General features: G+C 39.0%; 1 long non-coding RNA gene across 1 annotated transcript; it reads right to left on the bottom strand.

Annotated features, from left to right (window-relative positions):
- Window positions 1–7,995: 7,995 nt before the first annotated feature.
- On the bottom strand, window positions 7,996–11,257 carry LOC123959700. The gene is made up of 3 exons (XR_006822379.1): window positions 11,209–11,257; window positions 10,362–10,523; window positions 7,996–8,132 (listed from the first exon to the last, which is right to left on the bottom strand). It is a non-coding gene; the product is annotated as an uncharacterized LOC123959700 (long non-coding RNA).
- Window positions 11,258–20,067: the final 8,810 nt, after the last annotated feature.

The following is a 20,067-nucleotide window of genomic DNA, read 5'->3' as shown; positions in this document are numbered from 1 at the left end:
TCTGTTATTTCTTCTAATGGATGTCATGGACAATGGCCTCAGTGCAATGTTTTACCAACACACAAATGCCTGAATGGGCCAAGTTTTACAGTGAGAAGTAAAAGCACTGTAGCCTACTCCTTGGCCACTGGATGTCACTGGTGTCTTCTTTTTCCCATTTGGCAACATACACCAAAGTGCATGTCGGATTCAACTCCTACCATAGTCATCCATAATGGCTTGACTGGCAAGCAGATTGTCCAAGTCACTGGCTCATTAATACAGAATAAGACAGAAATTATACACTCAGACTGCCTACTGGACGAAGAAGATGGTGTCATGGGTGTGCGCTTTCAACATCTGCATGTGTGAGATGAGCATACAGTCAAAGAGACGGCAAATGAATCTTCATTAAATCCACCACAAGCTAAAGGTCAGATGGCTCCCTTCTTGGCGGGCAGGAGGTGTGTTCACATGTGAATTTCACACACCCGCAGAGAGGGAACATTAGACTCAGCCATCAGACGCTGTCGCACAGGACATTTTTAGGCTCTGTGTTACCATGTGTCCCCCATAAAAAAAAATCACAGTTAGTCAGCACCGTCAAGAAAAAGTGTCTTTAAGAACATGGAGCTGTCAGATCAGGAGGGAAAAGCAAATATCATGTCTCTGGGAATTTTCAGGAGTCAGGAAGATGTGATGTGTGAAAATGATCGTAATAAAAAAAAAATTAAGTAATTAAATAACTATAAACTGGTATCAAATAATGTGGCTGAACATAACAGTAATTGTTGTGCCTTACAGTTTAAATTGTTACTTACAGTAAATTATCAAATATCTAAAGAGCAACCAAAACTTTTTTTCAAAATGGACAAAAGACATTCACACTATTATTTCATTCTGGGGAAATATGCATGTATTACGCATGAGATATACATAGTTTATACCAAAAAAATTTAAACTTGCAATCTTGGAATAATTGTCTGAAAGCCTAAAAGTGTGCAAATCTAATAAAAAAATTGTTTCACTAAAAACTTTTCCCTAAATTTCAAAATTAAAGATATTATTGTACAGGTTTGCTTTAGCATAATGCGCACATCGACAGTAAAATCCTATCTCCCTGTTTTTATAACACTTTAATGTTGCTTTTAATGCAGCCACACAGAGGTCGATACGAGGATGGAAGGAAAGAGAAAGGTGGATAGATAGAGTAAAAAGTAAGAAACAGATATAGAAAAACAGGATGAAGAGGGTCAGTATTAAGAGACTGAGAATGGTGGATATTGAATTGTCATGTAGCACCACTTCAACCGAAGGAGACGGGGATGAAGAGGAGTACAGAGAAACTGAATGATGGAGATGACGTTGTCATCCACCAGCACTCCAAAGAGCACACAAAGGAAGAGGAAAAGGAACGGATGGAAGGAGAGAGGCCACATATGGAGGTGAATAGAGTATCGCTAAAAAATAGACTGATCGAAACTGGAGTTTGGAAGGAGTCACAGAGACACTTACAAGGATGATTAGAAAAGACAGAGATGGGAGTGGGGGGGGAGAAGGAGAACTGAAGATGGAAAGAGGAAGTGACACAGTCAGTTTAGGAGGGGATAGATAGATAGATCGATCGATCACTGTTCTCCATGATATGCTCTCTGCTTAACAAACTTTAATTCATGCTTTAATTGCTCGTTGACACATAATTACATGGACGTGTCTTGGCTCGGAGTGAGCAATTAAACAGGAGAATCCCTGACAAATGTGTGCAGACAAACAGACGCTCTGGAACATTAATTGTGGTGAACAGTGGAGAGGCATGTTTCTCATCAGAAAATTACCCACAAAAATAGTGATCATGTTAGTCAAATTAACATAATTTATACACCAACATGCCCAGAGGTTACACCATTTTAAAGTGCTTTGTTTTCAATCCACTAAACTGTACAAAACCTCAGGGATGGGAACAGCTTGCAGTGTTTCAGTTTGTTTGCATGTCCGTTACGTGTAATTACTAAAATATAACAACATTATGTGTGTGGGAATAGGGCCTTTTATTTTGCATAATAAAGTTAAACTGTATTTAGAGAAACAAAGCTGTGAGAAGTAAAAATCATTTATTAATGTGTATTGACCTTTTTAATTAAACATATCATTTACATTTAATCATTTAGCTGACGCTTTTATCCAAAGCGACTTACAATTGCTATACATGTCAGAGGTCGCACGCCTCTGGAGCATCTAGGGGTTAAGTGTCTTGCTCAGGGACACAATGGTGGATGGGTCACAGTGGGGGATTGAACCCGGGTCTTATCCATTGCGCCACTGCCACCCCTATATCAAACATTACAATGTCTGAAAATTAAAAGAGAATATGTCATGGAAACAAAATGACATTGTATTAGAAGTATTTTTGCTTTAAATTCAATAAACTGGACAACCTTTGTCATGAAATCATCTCTGAGTGATGCAATATGTTATTTCCAGAGATTCATAGGGTATTGTGGTCTGTGCATCTGTAGACAGACTACATGTCACTGTTTTTTGTCAATAATTTCTCATTTGTTTTTTTCTTGATAGGCTGGATAAATAATTTAAACAACCGACATAATCAAAATCCAGAAAACATGACTATGGTGATGTTTCACTTTTTGATTGGAGGTTGTTCAAAAAATGAGACACTCTTAATATGTCCAGTGGTGGAGGAATTATTCTGATCTTTTACTAGTAAAAGTACTAATACAACATTAGAAATAAATGCATAGAAAATGTTACTTGAGTAAAAGAAGCATTTTACTGTTGTAGTTGGTTGAAGTGGAGATCATTTTAACTATTTTGCATCGGACAGCAAATATTGACTATTTTCTTATGGATTTATCTGTTAATTTTAATTTAATTTCATCAATTAATTGATGGTTTAGTTTGGAAAAATGTGCATAGTCCCAGCGTGACACCTTCACAATGCCTGTTTTGTCCAACCAACAAAATAAATTGCAATTATTGAAATAGTTATTCCTGCACACATTAAGATACAGCAGTATTAGTAGTTTTCTGTCCTGCCACCCCTTAAGAAGCCAAAACACATCACCCCCCCCCCCACACACACACACACACACACACACCCACCACCACCACACACTTAAACGGATTGAATTCTTGTCAATCATCACCAAAATTGGGGGAGCAACAAATTTGCCCAATTGAATTTGATTGAAACACCTTTCCCCCTTGTCATCACCTGCCCCTCCCCCACACCACAATGACTCTAAGACAATAACTCTAAAGCCATGTTTCCACCAAAAGTACCAGGGACTTTTAAGTCACTGGACTTGAGCCCATTGTTGTGTGTGTTTCCACCGTGGTCTAAGGACCTGCGAAGATTAGGCAAATTAACCAGCTGACGTACAAAGCGATGCACAGGCATCATTATTTAGTAACCACTATCCATGAGCAAAATTTATAAATGAACATCAGATTTGACTGGAATATAATAACTACAGGCTATGCTTGACCATTAAAAACAGCTTTTTTGTGTGGGGAGTATAATGGAGAGACACTGTCAGACATTGTCAGATGAAGTTAATTACAAATTTAACAACAAACTCGATAAAGACATCAAGTTCCTAAAATAACTGAAGCACAGAGAAAACAACACAAAAGTAAAATCGCGACAGTTTGGAAGGTTATTAAAACATTTCCAGCTGACAAGAGCAGCAGATCAGCTGCAGCACTCACGTCAGAGGAACGGGATTTTTAACAAGCTTTATTACCTGCTGTAATCAGCTGTTCTGCTTGTTTTGGAGAAGAGGAGACCGACTTCGGCTCTGTGTAAAAACTTCCTGACTGATGAAAACTTAAAACAACAACTTTGGACCGCTACACGCTGGCTGCTATTTCCGAGCAATACATTTAATGCCGACGTACGATCTCGGGCGGACATCGGCGAGACTTGTGTGGCTATCTGACTGTTGATTGTGATTTATTGGTTTGCAAACAACGGTGGAAAAGAGAGGAGCAGTTGTAGAAAAACACCAGACATGCTCGATTTAAAGCCAGTAGCCTCTACTCGCCCATTCATAAAATCACTGCAAGGCAAGCCCCACCCCCCAAACCACCGGTACTTTCGGAAAGTACTACCCCCTGAGCAGAGACTTTTTGGGGGGTAAAATAAAGATCCTAGAACTAAATTTAGACCCTGGTCCCTTCAGTGGAAAAGCAGTGAGTTCCTCCAAAGGTTCCTAGTTCTGGGGTATAGTTCCTTTGGTTGAAAGGCAGCTTAAGAGACCTCACACCCTCATTTGAGAACCACTAGGCAGACACCATGGTTAAACTGCCTGTCTATCACAAGACTTCCAATTATGGAAACGCACATTCACACTCTCAGTTCACACCTACAAGCAATTTAGAGTTATAATTCACGTAACCTGCTTGTCTGAGGTCTGAGGGAGGAAAGTGAGAACATGCAAATTCGATAAATAACATGTTCACTCATTTCTTCCCCGCTTCTACAGCGTGGCTGGTATTGTTTGCATGTTGTGAGTCTGTGTGTGTGTGACACACCTACTGTAGGGGGAACTGGTTTTGAGTACCTTGTTGGGTATCTGTCTCTGTCTGTCTGTCTGTCTTTCTGTCTGTCTGTCTGTGGACAGATTTTCTCATGGCGATAGCATCATAACCATACAAGATGTAGTCATGAAACATTACAGGTATGAACTGAGATCAAAATGAAGCAGAGTTTGAGTATGGGTGTGGTCTGAGCAAGGGCGCCATAAGAAGGGGGGCAGGAAGTAGGGTAGCTCGCTAATTAACATATCATATCTTATTTGTTTAATCTCCACAAAAACAAAGCGGAAAACCAACATTTTAGAGCCCATGTGCTGGACTATTTATTGGTCCAGACGAGAAACTACCTTGAGTCTCTACTGGTTGCCTGGCAACTGGTCCCGGTAAATAACAGCAAATTGTTGTTTTTACAGTTTTTGTACAAATTAAAAAAACATGTTTGAGTTACTGAGCTTTAGAGGTGCTGGTAGGCAGATTTTGTTACCAATGTAGATAGCCAGGCTAGCTGTTTCCCCTGTTTCCAGTCTTTATACTAAACTAAGCTAACTGTGTTCTAACTGTTCATGTACACAGATCAGCCATTACATTATGACCACCTGCCTAATAAGTCCCCCTTTTGCCACCAAAACAGCCCTGACCCGTCTAGGTATGGACTCCTCTGCAGGTGTGCTGTGGTATCTAGCTCAAATCATTCCTGGACCACTGTTGCTTTGCGGCAGGGTTTATTATCCTGCTGAAAGACACCACTGCGGGAATACCGTCTCAATGAAAGGGTGTACAAGGTCTGCAACAATGCTTAGGTAGGTGGTACATGTCATGTCAATATCTGCATGAATGGCCTCCGCTGGTTTGTCTTCTTCCCATAGTTCATCCTGGTGCCATGTGTTCCCCAGGTAAGAGACGCACACGCACCCTGCCATCCACGTGCCCATTGTAGGCATTAGTGGCAGTGGAAAGGGGTCAGCATGGGCACCCTGACTGGTCTGTCCCGTACAGTGAGTGAGCTGCAATTTTGAAGATGCTCTGACCCGGTCATCTAACCATCAAAGTTTGGTCCTTGTCAAAGTCCCAAATCCTTATGCTTGCCCATTTTTCCTGCTTCTAACACATCAACTTTGAGGACAAAATTTTCACTTGCTGCCTGATATATCCAATCCACTGACAGGTGCCAGGGCAACGAGATAATTAATGGTTTTCACTTAACCTGTCAGTGGTCATAATGTTATGGCTGATCAGTGTATCTCTATGTATATAAATATCTGACAGTTAAGGGCTGAAGGAACTGAGAACTCAACTGTGGACACTGAGGCTGGAGTAGAAGCAAACAAAAAGTGTGAAATGATGAAATCCGGGCATAGAGTCTCTGAGAGCGGGCAGGCCGGCGCAGTGAGCATGGCTGGCGGCAAAAACAGAGTGCTTGTAGAACAATACAGGAACACAGAATGCTCCTCACTTGGGAACCAAGACCTAAGGCACAGATGAGAAAAACACAGGCGTCAGGAACAGCAGTGAGTAAAACAAGCGAAACAAAAGAGTACTTAGCAGATTGTTGAGCCAGTATTGCAGGTCTTGATTGTAGAATGACACGTCGAGGATCCACAGGTGATTTGATCATTGGAGCCTAGAGAGGAGAGGAGCACCCAGACACACAACGACCACAGAACAAACAGGTGACAGAGCACTGGGAAGAGGACAACACAGGAAACACTAGGGCTGAGAGGCTGGTACAGCCGGATCATGACACTGCACATTGTTTTTCTTGGATAGCTCTTCTTTGAATTTGCTCAGCATGAAGTCCTTCTGTCTGTCAGGACTTCATAGACCATCTTTTCAAGGCCTGGCAGAAGTTAGAACACGGTGCATATTTAATCATTAAGATCAGAAGCAAGTTGCATTTGGGAGTGCTGGAGATTCGGGAGTAATTCTTGATTGCCATTTGCTCTGCTGACTGCTAATGCCTTCAACAACACACGTTTGCAGCAGGTTCTGAGAAAAACCTGTACCGAGCTACTGTTTTATGACTAAATGTGTGTTTAGCCACATGTGCTCTTCATCCCATGTGCTTTCACCCCTGCTGGGAGAGCTCACACAGTCACACACGCACATCCAAGCATGCACAAAAACACACCAGTGCACATACGCTTGATGACTAATTCACACTATATCAGTCACAAACACACACACACACACACACACACACAGATAAATTCCCTGGGGGCCAGGCAGGGAGTCTGGCTGGGACAGAGATGGACACATGCTGGGATCAGAGCAGCAGTGTGTGATACACATTTATCTTTCTTTCTTTCTTTCTTTCACTCACTTCTTCTTTCTCGTATCATTGACGGCCCACTCCCACCTCTCCCTGCACTGTTTACCCCCTTGTGCCTTTGAGTGTTTCAAACGTATTCTGCACACAAACTCATCAGAGGACTGTTCCTGAACCTATAGAGGCAATTAGATATTTGTGATTGAAATCGGGTGAATTTTGCTCTCTCTCCTTCTCATTCAAAGAATCTTGTCTTTTCTGTCTTTATCCAAAACTCCCCTCTTTTCTTATGTTCTTTTTCATCTAGCTAGCTGGGTACCAAACTCCTCATTACTCTAATTTAGAGAGCATGCTGCTCCCCTAATGACCTCGGGGGCCCAAAGAATATTAAGTGCTGTTTAATTTTTTAATTCTATTCAGGCTTTACATTCGTACCATCCCTCCACCAGCTCTACTGTCCAGCTTTCCATCATTTCAGATTCCATTTAGTGTCCCTCCACAAACAGCTTCTAAAACATGATTCCAACCTTTTCTCTTTTTTTTGAGTGAAGGATGGGAAAGATGTGAGTTTTAAAAGCACATGAAAGCATCATGTCTAGTCCCCCTATTTCATGCTGTCCGTTGTTCCAGGCATCCAACAAGTGTTTACATGTTTCGCTGTTGTTCATGCTCTTCTGAATGTGTACTTTTATTTAACCCTATCGTTTGCTGAATTAGGCAAATCTCCATGGTGACCGAGGCAGCAGAGAGCAGGTGGAGGGTCCTTGAGGATGCATTAGGACCTCCTTGCGACGAGGGGATACATCTTAGTTGTAAGCTAAACTGTGCATCAGGCCCGTCTCAATGCTGATTTCCTTGGATCAGCCTGGAATTGTCATCTGAATATCAGCTGCATTGAGAGCAATCTGAATGAGCATGAAAATGTAAAACTGTAAAATGAGGTTCAGAGAAGAAGAAATGTACTTTTTTCTGTTAAAAAAAAAAGTATTATCGTTTTTTTCTTTTTTTATTTGTTTGGTTAAAACAAAGTAGAATGAATACACAAAAAATAGTTTCTGAATAAGTCAAAGCACTTAATAGGCCTATAGCAGATCATGCTAAATGCCTTAGAAAGAGAACAAGAAAAAATGAGAACAATAATTTACAGCAGAAAGAGCAACAAAAAGTACAATCATAATGGAGAAAGAATAGATTATTACGCAGTCACTGCAGCAAATGCTGCAATAAATCAGGCTTCTCTGTAGTTTCACAGCAGCGGACACTCGCAAACCTGGTAATCAGCAGCAGTAAAGTCTATTCTATAAAACATCCATTGTCTCCAGATGCTGGTCTGAAAATGAAGAATGGATAATTAATATTGGTTAAAATCAAGAAAGCTCTAAAAATGTCACAAGATCACTGTATTTTATAATGTAGTTTATTTGGGCTTTGCTTTATAACGGGTGGCAATGGAACAGTGGATAAGACACATGCCTTTGGTGTCGGAGGGCTGGGTTTGATTCCCACTGCAACACATACATCAATGTGTCCCTGAGCAAGACACTGCTCCCAGAGGCGTGCAACCTCTGACATACTGTATAAAGCAATTGTAAGTCGCTAAGAGCGTCAGCTAAATTAGTAAATGTAAATAATGAAAAAAGATCAAATAGAACAGACAACTCAATGGGTACTTTACTAAAAATGGCCCCATAACAAAATAAATTATCAAAACAAGTGAGGATGCATGACAACATATACCAAATGACAAATCTCAATAAAAAATGAATAATAAATGGTTAATAAATAAAAAAATGGTTGTAAATTAGAATATGTTGAGTGGGAGGGTGAGTGTGTTTGCTGTGTATTTTAGTTATTGTACGTTATTATATATGTGTCCTCTATGTGTGTGTGTGTCTTCATGGGAAAAAGGATGTGTTTTGGGGGTGGTGAAGCTTCCTAAGGGGGTCAAAGAGGAGGTTGGAGGTGTGATCAGCATTGACTGAATAGAAAAGTGCTATTCCTTCTTTTCTAGCAGGGATTGGCAAGAAAAACAAATGAAATCTTCCCCTCTACACCAAATTTTCCCACAGTATTAAGCCATGGGCGGTAAGTGGTAATTTGATTCTAATTCCTGCAAACATTTTAAATGTTTAGTGAGGGACTGGAGGTTGTCTGATTATATATAAAAAAGAGAAATATCAGGAAGATTTTGTTTGCAAGTCACATGTTTAAACATCAGAATGTTTGACAAAAACAGACAGCAGTGAATATTTTCTAAAAAGAAATGTAGATGGCTCTTATCTGTTGGGATGTGAAATCTTTCTCAAAAACCTCTTCTGAATCACAAGTAATTTGGTTATATATGATGGACATGCAGCAGCCCAAACAATATTGCAGTAAATGCAAGTATAGGGAAAAATGAGACTATAATAATGAATTCTATGACAAGAATGATGGACCAAAAATACCAAGCATCTTCATACATGCTCAATATGGCTTTTCCAATAAAATGTTTTGTCTATAATAAATAGAAAATAATTTTAGATTCATTTTTGGAGGAGGATTTGTTTTGTTTCAAAATTCAACATTTCTGAATATTGAGAGTGAGCTTATGTATCTGAAACTATTTATATAAAATAAATTGAATAAAATGTTCAATGTTCAAGATTTATTTTCTACAAAAAAACTGCAGGAGGCAGAGGTCAATAAATTATATTTTGTTTCTACAGTCAGCTCTCATTGAATCATGTGGGTGTTAGTTTACCAAGACATGTATTTGTCTATGAGATGACTATAGACCATATAATCTTGATTTCTCTAGAGGAGAGACATCTATTTGAAACAATTAATTTGTGTCTTATATCACTTATTTTATCTTGTGGTGTTTAATGATGGCTTGCAAATGCATACTCAAATCAAAACATGGCAATCGTATTGTAATCAGCGGCGATGAAAGCAATAGTGAAAATGATTATGAGTCCTCCTCTTTCTGCAAGGGCTTGTCAGATACAGGGGATGATATTGATCAAATGGTTAACGATACAGATTCAAACAGTGAAGAAAATTGGCTTGAATATGAAACATCATCCCCACTCAAAAGGTTATCTGATGTTGAAAATGAAGTTGACGCAATAGAAGAGGAGGATGTAGAACTGACCAGAGAGTCTTTTGCTGAAAATTAGTATACTGAAAGGAAATACCTCGGAATTTGTAGAACCAGATACTTAAACCCAAACACCTCAAATAGGAGGTAACCCTGCATCACAATGACAACACAAACATGCCTCAGTAGAGCCAAACTCCAAGCCCAAAAAACACCTCAAATGGAAGCTAATACCATACCACAAACACACACTTTGTTTTAATGTGGACTCTTGGAAGATTAACCAATGAGCTAAAAGATATCCAAATCAAATAAACTGCAAACAGTACAATACCAAATTGGCTGAAGGCGTAAGACGTGCAGGGAACTACATGATTTAACAGAGAAGAACATTTAATGAGGTTGAAACTAGACAGCATCTAGACTCATGTAGTATCAGGATGTACAGTTTGAGAACAATTCAATTTTCCAACAAACCTTGTAGTGCTAAATGTTGCCGTGAGAGGTCCATCACTGTCCAGCGATGTGTGCACAAATCACAAAGTCTCACCAGCTTCAACATGTGTCAAAATGTTTTGCAGCATACAGGTTTTTAAAAATCTTGTTTTTCACCACAATCAAGGCACTGAAAAACTGCACCTGTACCAGACACGAGAGCAATCCCACCCAAAAATACTATCAGGATCATTACTACATGATACAAACAAACAGAATTTTTTGGAAGCCTGTACATATGTGAATACTGTTTCAAGGGTAACATATGGGGTGGCGGTGTTTCAGATGGTTGTCAAGTAAAGTCAAGTAAGAGTTGCTGGTTCAATTCCCAGTTCCTCTAGTGTATGAGCCTTTGGATAGAAAGTGCTGTATTGGTCCTGATGAGTACCTGAATGGCATGCACCTTGAATGGCAGCATCTGCCATCGGTGCATGAATGCTTGTGTTGTAAAGCACTTTGAATAGTGAGTAGAACAGAAAAGTGCTGTTTACACAATTCAGACATAACACAAACATCAATATATTTGCAATGTATGCCTGTCTGAAGAGTGTCACAACCAACAAAATATAAAACCCATAGGCTGCACAGATTGCTGGTGCATTTGTTCTACCAGACACAAACATAGCAATACATTTAGATCATGTGATCACTAAATATTGTGACAACTGCAGCTGTCTGTACTCAGTAAGTCACAGAACAAATGCTGTGGGCCATAAACACCAAATGGTAAACAATAAAAGATATATTTAAATAAATAATGATAATTATATTTTTAAAATCCAGGTTACAAAGTACTTCACAAAGGCAGCAAAATAAACATACAAGTCACCTGCTCTGTCCCATTTAGCTTTCAGCTGGGCCTCTGGAACAGACAGAAGACCTCTGCAGTCAGTGTGGAGATCTGTTAAGATCAGACATACAACATCAGTGTTATATATGTACATCCTGAACAAAGCCACAGACTAAACATTTATTTTATGACTTTGAAACTCAAACACATAACATACATGAAGCTAATTTTGTCTGTGCAATTGATTTTGAGCTTCTGGGGCAACATGTGTCTGGTGTTGTAGAGACAAAAAGTCTCCCTGTCCACTTTTTGTGTTTGGTACTCAGTCTTGTCTCGGTCTCGTTGTGGACTCTGGATTTTATTTAGAGTAGAAAAAGTCACAGCTTTGAAAATACCCGTGTTCGTGTAGACAGGGCCTTAATGGTAATGTGGATCTTTCAATCAGAGAAGTACCTATGATCTCATTCCACATTTTATTGTGTGTCATGTAATATGGGGAACTGGTCTTGGTCTTGACCCACCCTCTGTCTTGGTTTTGACTTGGTCTCAGCCCCTAAAAGTCTTAGTCTTGTCTTGTTTATTTCATTGTTCATTTGCAGGTTCTGTTTAGCTCACCTTGTACCTATCTGTCATGTATCTTAGGTTTAGTTCTGTGTCTTCGTTTATGTCTGTTTAGTGTTCAGTAACTTGTGTTAGGTCTGTTCCCCCTCAGTAATCTGCCTGCCTGCCTGTCTCTACGTTTTCCCCTGCGGTCTCTGCCTGCCTGTGTTGCTCCCGCCCTGTTCTTTAGTTCCTGTGTATAAAAGTTTGGTGTTCCTGTTCATTCCCTGTCCAGTCATTGTAGTGCATTTACACTCAGTTGTGTTGTTTGGAAGCGTGTTCTGTCTGCTGGTTGTTGTGCAACCCTCCTGTCTTTCTGGATGTTCCAGTCTATTGCCTGTAAGCTTGAGAACCTGGTTTTTGTTGGATTAAAATTCCTTGAACTGAATCTGCTCTGTGTCTTGTGTTTGGGCTCACCCCTGCTTTGCACTCATTCTGAAAACCCTGACACTGCCATACAATCAAAAACAGAGTGAGGACATAAATAAGAAAATAGATGAAAATATACTTGTCTTCTTGCTTCTCACAAACCCTTGTCTGTTCCACATTTCACCTGTCAGCAGACTCCTCTCTTCCTCAGCCACCACCCCCACCCCTGCCCTTCCTTGTTATATTGCCTCCATCTTCTTTCCTCCCTCCCCCTCCTCATTCTCCTCTTTACTCCTTTCCCCCCTCATCCACTGTTGTATTAATGCTCATCATTTCAGAGTGAGGCATCTTAGTTTTCTTCAGCAACAGATGAAATGAGTAGCTTGAAATGGGAGGCATTTTTAAGGGTTGGCAAGGAGATAAAAGGACTGCAAATGAATTTAGGGACTGCAACGTTACAATAGCTAATTATACATTTTCGATTCCAAAAGGCAAGAAGTATTCATCTACGAGACAGTGCCGATGCATAACTATCCTTTTTGTCCAGGCTTGTGCAAACTGAGACTGAACACTTGCTTGAAACCTTAAGAAAAACGTACCAAGTAGAAACAATTAACCACAAATATTAACTTTGTTAGCATCCTCCTTGTTAGCTATTGATTTAGAGGCAGCAAAATTACCTGACCACTACTCCTAATGCTAAAAATTAAATAAATATCCATTAGATACTAGATTAAACATTTTTACATTATGGGGAGCTCAATAAAATATAATTAGGCAGCACTGGCGTCAATAGAAAAATAAACATGGCTACAGGACAAGACATTTGCAAGAGTGTGATAATGCATTCTAATGGACGAGCAACAGTTAGCAGCCAGCTGAACCATTTCTGATTAGTTCCATTAATAAGACTTGATAATGTCCCCATAGACATCCAAGACTTGTTTGTGTGAGTGTGCATAAATAAATGATGATGTACCTATAACCCCTGCTTCAGGTTCTATACCTGTGCAAAATGAGACGAAGAAAAGTTAGACACACACAAAAACGGCAGCATTAGCACCCTACTGTTTCCAAAGAATAAACCTACAATTTAAGAAAGAGCTGGTGAGAGACCAGTGTGGAAAACACTTTTTCTTGTCACTCATTATAAAATAGAAACATATTGGCATGGCAACTACACCCCTGTTACAACAAAGCCATGCCCTGATAGAATCTTTATTTATGTGTTAGTAATGGGTCAAAATGGGATATTCGGCCTGGCTTTGAGAATTCTGCTCCAAGGCTTTTATAATACAGCATAGTGACTGCAGGATTACTGTAAATGTAGTATATGTTTAGTACAGGGTCTCCAAAATACAATTATATTTATTCCTTCAAACACTCACAGGCATTCATTAAAAAACATGAGTGTCATTCTTCCAATTTGTGTCTGAGGTGTTAAAGTTAAAACAGCTTTCTAGTGTCATACTCTGCATAAACATGATTCTGCACAGTGAAGGTAAAACATCCAAGTGGAGCAACACTAAGCAAAACATATTTTTGAGTTTAGAAGCACTTTCACAGCTGCAAAAGCTCAGTCTGTAAGGAGTGAAGGGTCACGGGTTCAAGTCCAGCTGGGACCAGAGATATAGAGTGTGGACTGGTAGCTGGGGAGGTCCTGGTTCACCTCCTGGGCACTGCCGAAAAAGGCCTTTAACAAACCCCTGAAACCCCAAGTTCTCAAGTGGCAGTCCCCTTGCTCTGACAGCACTATATATGTTGTTGCATGTGTATAGGTCCTGTTTGTGCATGTGTGTAGAATATCAATAGTAATATTTACAACAAATAGAGTGAAAAAACATTGAATTTTGCCCTGCAGGATTAATAAAGTATGTCATCTTTTAAGTGACAAAGTAAAGAGGAGAAATCCACCTGATTGTCCAACGTGTCTGCCAGGTTGAACTTCTAGTGTAAAAGCAACACTGCTGCTGTCCCTTTTAATGATGCTAAAATGTGATAAAGGAGTTAAGTTTGGTATAAATTGCTTTGCAAGAGATGTGTAGCCTACAGCCACAGAACCAAGTCCTGTGTAACTAAAGACAATACTAAGCTATGTATATTATTAAAATCTTTATTAAAAATGTGAGTTGAACATGTTTGATATCCTGTAGGGCTGCAAATAACGACGATTTTAAGTATTGATTAATCTTTAAACACTTTCTCAATTAATGGATTAGTTGGTCTGGTCCATAAAGTGGTTAAAAATGTCAGTCAGTGTTTCTTAGATGACGTGCTCAAATGTCTTGCTCTGTCCACAACTCAAAGATGTTTAGTTTATTATCATAGAGCAGAGGTCACTATTAGGCGGACCGCGGTCAGGATCCAGACCCAGCCACCGTACTGTCCAGACCCGGACGTACAGCCGATCTATTGTTGAGAATTACTACCTCATGACGGAGCGTTTCTATTTTAACCCACGCAGCTGTACTGGTTCAGCGGCACATGAAACTCACAGACCAATTGTATGTGCTCTAATCGTCTCATGTGATGCTGCTCAGCCAATCAAATCTGTGCATTCCGATAAGCATTGCCAGAGCCGTTAACGGCCCTGAGCGAGCATTGCGAGTCAAGTCCGCAAGTGAGATAAGACACACAGAGGAAGAGAGGAGACGAGAGAGAAAAGAGATTTCACATGGCTTTTAAACAAGAATGTACAGAGACTCGCATGTACATTCTTCACGCCAGAAGTTCAAAACCAGAATATCTCCAATTATAGCAAGACAAGCCAAAGTTCACGTTTCTCACTGAACAAGAGAAAGTAGGAAAGTGGTATAAGAGGGAATGAAAGAGAAGAGGAGGTATTAAAGCTGTTCATTTATTAAGATGTGTTGAGTGTTAATTATAAAATTGGTTGAGACTCAACTTCAATCACTCAAAGCTAGTTTTTATTTTTTCTGAAATTGAGCAACAAATAAAATTAATTTCTTTTAAGATGCACATTTAGAAAAAAATTTTTTTAAATGCAGCCATTAGATTACTTAAATTTAGAATTTGTTATTAGAGCAGTTATTATTTATTATCCCTTCAGTTTTATGTGAAAACTGACATGACAGTAAATATTGTTGAAATAGTGTCTGATTTGACCTTTATATACAGTCTATGGATTTGACAGTCAGTTGTTGACTAAAAACATATGGAGATACAACTGGGCTATACCTTATGGTAGACTACTGAATGATAACGCAAGTTAATGTTCCGGACCTTTGCTTCGTGAAATTTTCTCTAACTGGACCTCTTTGAATTTTAATTGAATATCCCTGTCATAAAGAAACCAGGAAATATTCCCATTTAAGAAGCTGGTGTCTGAGAATTTAGCCTTCATTTTCAAAATGATGAATCAATGATCAAAATATTTGGCGATTGATTTAATAGTAAACAACTAATCGATTAATTGACCAAATGTTGCAGCTCCTACTGTATCCTGCGTTATGCACAATATTTGTGTGTGAGTTCACTGAGAAACCTTCACTTGGTAATGGGTTTTTAAATAGCTAAATAAGAAATAAGTCTACAGTGAACATGTTTCACAACACTTATGTATTCACTTTCAGTTCAGCAAACCAGTGGCAACTATTTGATTTAAGAAATAGCCTACCTGAATAAAGAAGGTAAAAGGAGACTGCAACAGGTCTTCACGAGATGTTTCTTAAAGGACACACATGAGATCAAACAATGTAATTTCATAAGCCTCTTCAAAGTAACTAATTTAATTTCCCAGAAACTACATAAGGAAATGATTATCCAACATGCGGGGAATAACAGGAGCGAAATCAATGAAGAGCAAATCATCTGTGAATGTATTTGGACAATGTTATTTTTGGATGATTTAATTCTGGTGTTTGCCAACATGGAGGATATGAATCATTCACTTCCTACACAGATAAAAATCAGTTTTCTATGCTTACAGCCTTTAGCAGTAAACACTGTCTTTTCCCCCCAAGACAACTAGAGTTTTTCTTCTGCATGCCATTCACTGCGGCAACAACACAGGCAGATGCCAAACAGCCTGGGTGTGTTGTGTATATGTGTGTGCGTGTGTAACAATCCTGAGACCGGGTGTCATTTGGATTCATGCTGATTAGAGGTCTGTCACTTCAGCCTTTACTTTTCTGCCTGTCCTGTCTACGCAAATGCGAGTAAAAACCACTTCAACATCCTCTCAGACATGAGCTGAAACGTGACGTTTTTTTAGGGTTTTTTTCTACATAGAAGATCCCCATTCAGAGTATTTCCTCTTTCCATCTCTCTGTAACCTACATACCTCGTAATCTCTTCTGGTGGATATCATTTCCCCTTAATTCCCTTCTTGTCCCAATGGTTTCCTGATGGTGACCTTTCGTTTCATATCCTGCCTCATGAATTAAAGGCATTAACTCACACACACACAAACAGGTGCACATACATTTACACCCTAATGACATATAGGACTGTGATGCCTCCAGCTAAAAATGTGACTAGATCACCCAAGATCAATAATCTCCTTCATGACAGGAATTCAGTGACAGTGTGTAAACCCTAAACTGCTGGCTGACGACTGACTACTGACTCTTCCGAGCGCCACTGAGTATAAAGAGCCACGACCTGAGCACAACATCTGTTTGATACACTTCCTTCATTTGCTTGTTTGTCTGTAGTCTTTTCCAGTCTGTGTATCCTCTTAATATTAACTAGGGCTACAGAACAAGGCTTCATGATGTTCAAGAGGTGTAAGGGCGCAGCGAAAGCACTCCGCACAGCTTGTGAAATTACCTTCCTAATGGCCAGCTTGTCAGGCTTCCTCGTCTTTGTGGAGAAAGAAAGGACAAGTGGGGGGAGCGAGCCATTCTTATCCTTGTCACAGCAAAATCAGTCATTCGTCTCTTTATATGGTACCTTTGCTTTCTTTTCTTTTAAGTCCTGCTTCTCAAGTGCATCTGGCTCAAATTCAAATGGTAGTAATGACTTGGTAGTATGAGAGAAGAATGCAGAGAGAGGCCAGCTGTATTGTGGGCCTGTCAATCGTTTGTCTGTGCTCTTTCAGAGTTGCCTCACCAAGCTTTAATAGGTTTTCCCATTAAGTCTAGTTAACCATCATTCACCTGAGTCATCAACTGGAGGTCAAAGACTGGATTAATTGTTTCTCCTTAATTGCAAGATTAGATCTTCAAAATCTTTAAGGTCTTTCTCATATCTTACCCTTCACACTTCGTGTCTGACAGCTTTATTTCAGAATCTTCCATCAAAGAACATAAGTGTTCAACAATAGTTTGACTATTAAAATATATTTAACAAATATGTATTACCTATATGTTTTCTAAGGGTTTAAACGTGTGTTGTCTTAAAGTGGTTGGAAATTGACCCATTGCAAAAGTGTGATGTATTTATTTTAGAAAAAGGATGCAGCTCCTCTTCAATATGTAACAGGCATGTGGTCACTACATAGGCTCCACCTGACCAGTACTAAATTGGCAAGACTTTGCTCTTTTAATCTACTCTTCTACTTTCAGGAGAAGATGGAAATTGGGATAGGTTACAATTTTTCATGTCTGCCTTCAAACAATAGACGGGTGCCTGCGAGAACATTGCAACAGGTTGTTCTTGGTGTAATTATTCCTCCTGTTTTCCTTCAAAATCCACAGTCTTCCTTCAATGCAAACATTTATTCAAAAGTTTATCTGAAGCCACTATGGAGTTCCAGCTGGCCAAGTTAGACAAATCAAATAGAGGTTGTTTTTTTTTGTTACTCTAAACACCTGACCTGACTATTGTTTCAAGACAGACAAAAATTGTCAAATCATTTAATTTGTGATCCAAGCACCCACAGTCATGTTGATGTCCTAAAGATCAAGGCTAACCAAGCCGTAGTTGTAGCTTTCTCTACGCTGCTCACTCGGCAACTGATTCTCCTCAGATGTAAAAAGACTGCAGTACCCACTCATAAACTCTGGCTGGAGGATGTAATGGAAATGCTCAGACTGCCAAAGCATACATATCTTGGCTCAACCAGGGCCTTTATTTGAATATTTCCATTTTATGCAACTTTATACTTCTACTCCACAACAATTCAGAGGTAAGTATTGTACATTTATTTGACAGCTTTAGATACATGTTGTTTTTCTGATTCAGATTATCATCATTATATTTATCATTGTTATTATTACTGTACAAATCAAACAATCAAAATTGTAATGATCCTGCTCTACCTTTAACAACTGCAACATTAAAATTAATTACACATTAATGCATCAATAATTATTATAATCCAATTACATAAAAGACTAATTTGCAAAATTGGTTTTCCTTTTGATATATTTTGATGCTTACACTTTTATACTCATACTTAAGTAAAAGCTGGAATGCATATTTACTTAGATCTGAGTACTTCTTCCACCAGTGAAGTTCCAAAATCCATGAATGTATTTTTTGTCTTTTTTCCAGTTTATATTATGAATGTGTGTATGTAATGACTCTAGGTTAATAAAAATGAGTTGTCTGATTTAGTAAATCTATATGTTGACATATTGCTGTTTTAATGGGCTTACCATGACCATTGCCATTTGTCGGTTAAAATAAAACCACCTGAAAAGTTTGATATGAGCACAAAATGGATCCTTTATTCATGCTTTTTCAAATCACAAAAATCATCCCCTCCATACATCCAGATGAGCCAAAAACAAAGTCGGAAGGTACTTTATTGTTTTCAAAGTCCAAGTTCATCATCATTTATTGTTCCTTTAATGATCCACATCCTTATGCCTCAGCAGACATGCACGCACGCACGCACGCACGCGCACACACACACACGTACGTAAAGAGGTATGTTTTTGCCATGAAGAGAAACCATTTGCTCATTTTGATGGAGGTCTAAAAGAGAAGTTGAGCTGTCTAAGTGGATTTTTCATTACTAAATGTAATAGGGCAAAGAAAATTACAGCTGCTGCAGCAGGAAGGGTATTAGGACTGCTCATATACTTTTTACATTGATATTTGTAATGACCAAAGAGGTACAGTGCAGCTGTATGAGCATTAGAGAAATTAGCACAGTGCTCTCTCTCCCATGTGTGCGTTCTGTCCCTCCTGTCTCAGTCTGCTCCGCTCGCCTGCTATCTGCAATTTGGAAAGGTACATTCAAACTGACAGGGGAATGAAAAAGCGTATTTTTTTTCCTGCTGCCGCTCTGGACTGAGACAGAAGTGGAAGACTAACATAGAGGAAATATTGCAAATGGAAAGCTATTAGGGCACTTTCTCATACTGCTTCTGAAATATGTCATTTGCCATGTGCCACTGAATGACAAACTTATACTCAAAAATTGTCATTTCCTCAGAAGACTGTGCAGTCCAGCCTTTCAACGGACTGCAGACCCACAGCGTACATGTAATACATTAAGAGGAAATGATGAAGGTCATAAGCTTCATATGAGATCTCTAAGAAAAGAATTCCTGCTGTAAATGTTTGGTTTGTGTCCTCTTTACAGGATTTGTTCCCTGCCCACTTCTGTCCTAATTTACTGACTGGAACTAAAAAGGATATATTGATATATACAGTAAAAGTTCTGGATTGAACATTTTACTACTAAGAGTTAAGAGTACTTTAAGCAGCATTTAACTGTTGCATATGTTCTTTATTTTTTAATTTATATTTATTTTAAGATATTTAAGATATTAATTTGTGCTGAAGAAATTTAAATCAAACTTAAATAACACCTCTTTGAGCAGAATGGTACTTTATAATATAAGTATACTCATATGTGGACTTTTCTTCAGCCTTTCCTTCTATTTCCTACCATAAAATAGAAACAATAAAAGTAAACACACACTTAGGAAATGTATTTTGTTATCTATTTCATACACAGCTACTTACCCTACAGCCACCTCACAGCCTAATCACCAGTGAAATACATACATT

This window comes from Micropterus dolomieu, linkage group LG21 (genome assembly GCF_021292245.1).
Source record: "Micropterus dolomieu isolate WLL.071019.BEF.003 ecotype Adirondacks linkage group LG21, ASM2129224v1, whole genome shotgun sequence".
Classification (NCBI taxonomy): domain Eukaryota; kingdom Metazoa; phylum Chordata; class Actinopteri; order Centrarchiformes; family Centrarchidae; genus Micropterus; species Micropterus dolomieu.
Note: the sequence above shows the minus strand (reverse complement) of the source record. Positions and strands in the feature narration are given on the sequence as shown.